This window comes from Fukomys damarensis, unplaced genomic scaffold (assembly GCF_012274545.1).
Source record: "Fukomys damarensis isolate Sample0158 unplaced genomic scaffold, DMR_v1.0_HiC HiC_scaffold_39, whole genome shotgun sequence".
NCBI classification, from domain to species: Eukaryota; Metazoa; Chordata; class Mammalia; order Rodentia; family Bathyergidae; genus Fukomys; species Fukomys damarensis.
Genome location: NW_022900951.1, coordinates 85,079,442 through 85,084,174, shown reverse-complemented (window position 1 = coordinate 85,084,174; position 4,733 = coordinate 85,079,442).

The following is a 4,733-nucleotide window of genomic DNA, read 5'->3' as shown; positions in this document are numbered from 1 at the left end:
CTTTGTAGGCTCTACATGGCCCTGGTAAAATTAGTATGCAGTCCCAAGCTGTCTTTGCCTTTTCAGCCTACTGTGTCTTCCATCATCCCTAGTGTAAGAATAACTCAGGTGTCCTTTTTGAGCAGAAGAGAAGCAGATCTGAAGAACATCAGCAAGCTCACCTTTCACAGATATTGTGGAAGTTAGAAAACCACTAATAAACTGTCCATTTTATAGCCAGTTACATTGTGGAGCTTTTCCTTGACTGTAAGCATGTACTTTTGACTTGGCAGATTCCTCCGGTAGACATAGTACTAATAACTTTCTTCCTCAAGCTTTCAGAGATCAGTTATAGATATTTAGAATCTAGCATACCAATGGGGCAAATTGCAGTTTTCATTTGGAGTTCAGGGGGACATACCAAATGACCATTGAGTGGAAGTCAAAGTGCATTCCTTAGAAATCCAATAGGGCAATATTTAATATCATTATGAACATATTTTGCCTGATTTTCTTTTAAATATCTCAGGATGCAACTTCTAATAGATTGTTAAAGTAGGTCTTCAAGTCCCTGGTGTTAAGTCATATTTCCACTGGTCTATTCCTCAGTTTAAAGAGGAAGATATTTAATCATGTTTTCAGTTTTACCAATTAACACTAATTTTACCACATATATGGCATGTACATTTTAGAAATTAGAAACAGTAGTATACTCAGGTTATCAATAGCAAACAGACAACACACTTCAATGAGGATAGTCTGAAGAGTGTTTAATTAGAAAGATACAAGCAGTGTAAACGAACTGTTCAGAGGTAGTTTGGAAATTCAAATCCAGCAGTACATTAACAGAAGACTTGTCAACAACACTTATACCTGAAGCCATAAGAAAGAAGTTACTGGATCCAGGCCAGGAGATAATTAATATGAGCAAGTAATCTTGAGAGTAGTAGGGACATTCGGTTTTAGGGACACAAACCAACCTAACATGACCCCACACAGAGGGAGCAATGAAAATACTTTAATCCTGCCCTTGTCCTTCTTGCTGCCATCCTTCTGGGGCATCCTATTGATTGAAGGAACCCAGAAGACAAGGTCCCAGGAATTCTCTGGGGGCAGAAAACAGGGTTGAGGCTCAAGTAGGAAACAAAGATACTCTGAGATAAATTGACGTGATATCAGTAATTTGTGATCCCTTGGATTCAGATGTTAGAAATGCTGTCCATTCATACAAAAGCAGAATTAAGATCACATAAATGTGATTTTAGAGTGTCCATGTGCTGAAGAATAGGTTAAAAGACAGTTTCTTCTACACAACTACTCCTGATGAAAAGCCCCATGATCTGTTGAATAGTAAAATTTGATGGTCAAAAATGATTAGCATACCTCTTCTCCAAAGCATGTATTATAGTTATCATATATTATTGAGCATATAGTATAGCACATCTTTCTGTTTGAATTGATTTTGGATTCTCAAATTAGGACTATTTTAGCAGCACATTAAATAAATTCTAAAAACTGCTGGTCTTGAAATGGAAATGATATATAATTTTTAAATATTATTCAATTTATTTTGGAATTGCTGGAGGATGGAGCTATTTGAATAGCCCTGACTGAGAAAAAGCTTCTCTGCAAAAAAAAAAAAAAAAAAATTGAAGTCTTGGCCAAACAAAGGAAATTTCCCTTTGTGTCTGTGTTGAGAGGCACACGAAGTGCTCCCAGTACCAAGCTCTTACCAGGCCCTTAAGAAGAGACTCATCAGCTGGGCAAGGTAGCTCAAGCCTCTATTCTCAGCATTCTAGGAGGCTGAGAGTGGGAGGATTTCAAATTCCAGCCCAGGCTGGGCAATTTAATGAGACCCTGTCTCAAAACAAAAGTTAATAACTGGGCATGGTGGAGCACACCTGTAATTCCAGCACTCTGGGAGGCTGTGGCAGGAGAATCACAAGTGCAAGCGTAGAATTTGAAATAGTGATATCCTGTATCAAAATTTTAAAAGACTGAGGATGTAGCTTTCTGCAAAAGTCCTGGGTTAAATCTCCAGGGGTGGAACTGGACCAGCTCTTGGAGTATTTACTGGTGGTTTTTATGAGGCTGAAATAATAACTGAAGCTTAAAACAAGGAATCTAGAATCAAGACTTCAGACAAACCGTCACTAGCAAGGAACTCAGTAAACCTTTACACATGCTGATTAATTTTTATAGACAATAGTGCCCTCTTGTGTTAACTTCCGAATAAGCTTTTGATGGCTTGGCAAGCCATTGAGTTTTCAATTAGACATGCTAATTGAGGCGAAGAACCTTGTTAGCATCACAAGAACTTGAGAGTGTTTTTTAAATCTGACTAGGGAAAAGGACGCCTTAAAATCACAAAATAATATAACTTGCTCTTGAAACAATGATTATGACTCCAACATGGCATTAGACTGCAGATCAAGTGAAGAAGCTATAAATGCAGATGAAATATACACTTTTCTCTGTGATATACATACATATATTTAAATATATATCCATCTGCTGGTGGAAGTACTACCAGGTATTTTCTTACAAATATGTATTTACCAGCAATATATCTTCCAAAATGTAAGGGACCAACTCTTGTGTATGGCTGTGGAACATCAGGATTTGGTACCATGTATGTAACACATGAATTTCAAAATATTAACTGGTAAAACCATATTTTGTACACATACTTATTTGATGAGCTAGCTGACTAAGCAGAACAGCTCATTTGTTGCCCACGTGGAAAAGCTATTAACTGTGATGACTGCAAAATTCACCAAAGGTAACCACAAAACAGCTAACTTTGGAGTAATTTTTTAATAATCAGTGACAAGAAAGGGACAACAATACTAAGATCCAGAAATAGATTCGGTTTTTGTACTTCAAACAAAGGAGACCTGGGATAGTTGAGAGGATTTAAGAAGAATCAAGACTAGCAGTATGTACAATAATTTTAAAGTTAGGAGGTTTCATTTTGAGCCAGGGTTTTCAATGACAGAGAAAGCTAGAAACAGTAAAACCCCTGGAATTAGTTTCTGTAGCCCTAACAAAAGGAACAACCTTGGAATGCACAACATGTTGAAAAATCTGTGTTTTTAGTTAGAACTACCCATTAGTGCTTTTAGGCATGGGTCTACATAGAAAAATAAAGCTAAAATTTGCAACTGACTCACCCAAATCAATAAAATTATTAGACAGTTACCATTTGGATTTTGCAATATTTCATTTTAGGGATTACACTTTGCAAAGTGTTTTGGTTGTTTTTTATTGTAGGTGTAATATAAACTGTCATTGTAACATAAATTTTATAAATGCTTTTATTATCTCTCATTTTTAGCAAGTCCTTGACTATTTTATAGAGCTACATGTGTTTCATTCTGAATCACTGGGAATATTAACTCACTAATCTCCTTTAAACATTATTAATAAATTCTCTAAATTGAAGCTAGTTCTCTCTCAACCATCAACCCAAGGCTGTCAAGAGATGTAAAAATACCACCCAATGAGTTTTCTTCGTTGGAAAAAGTCTTACTATATGTTTTCTATCAACTCATAGAATGATCAGTCTACAGAAGCCAGTTCCCCCTAAGAAAGGAACATTTGTTGATGTGCAGATGGTAGTCTATCTGAAAGCAATCAGCGTTTTTGTTTTGTTTTGTTTTAACGCATAGGCTAAAGAAATACACAACAAACTGTACTCAGAACATATATCTTTAATTAATTGATACTGGTGAGTTAAAAAACATTCAGTGAGAAGATGACAAGGAAATAAAGTATCTTATGACTGTTTAAAATAAAAAGGGTTAAAAAATCCATTTTTTTTGTAATTGAAGAAGACAATTAACCAAGTATTGTCTTCCCAGTTCTTATACAGCGAGACCAAAAGAGAACTTTTATACAAGAAGCACCAAGAAAGAATCATTAAACTTTTTTTTTTTGTAAAATGTTTTTCAAAATCAGGGAGAAATTTGCCCAGTCTAGGATAAGCAAAAACAAGAAGTAAAAAACTTTAAAACAAGGGGCATCTGGTGTCAAAAATGTTTGCACAACATAGCAAAAAATAATTTGTTCCATTGGATATTATCATATGATATGGAACCCGAACTTTTAAAATTGCAACTAAAACAATCTATTTAAAAAAAATAAAATAAAAAATTTGGGGAAGAAAACTCAAATTTAATCTCAGTAGTAACTTGATGTGAGAATAGAAATTCTCTCACATATAAAATCTGGTTGTCTTTATTCTAGGCTTTATGTTTTCTGTAAAAAATGATTCATGCCAGGTCACACCTAAGTAACTCAACATTCTGACCTAAAAGGTTGTTTATACAATATACACATTCTTTACTTACAGAGCACAATAAGCTTAACACTTTTATATTAAAAAACCTGTGATACAGTAGGATTAGTAGCACCATAAAAAATAATTCTTCCCCCAAACTGCAGTCTTTAATTCTGTGTGATTCTTCTATTAATTGAATTTTTAATGTACCATTTTAGTAACTGGGCAAAATGTATAATTTCATCTTATAATCCTTAGAGAAAGTCACTCTGGAACCAAAAAGTAAATTCATTTCCTTATTTCTGTCAGAAAAATAACAGAGGTCTTGCTGTACATTGCTGAGGTACATTTGAAACTTCATGGTTACTAGTCAGCATGCTATCTTGGTCATATATAGTAGCACCATTGGTGGCAACAGTGGTAAAGTGGGAGACAGTGACACATAGCATCCTGGGAAATTTATATGTATAAT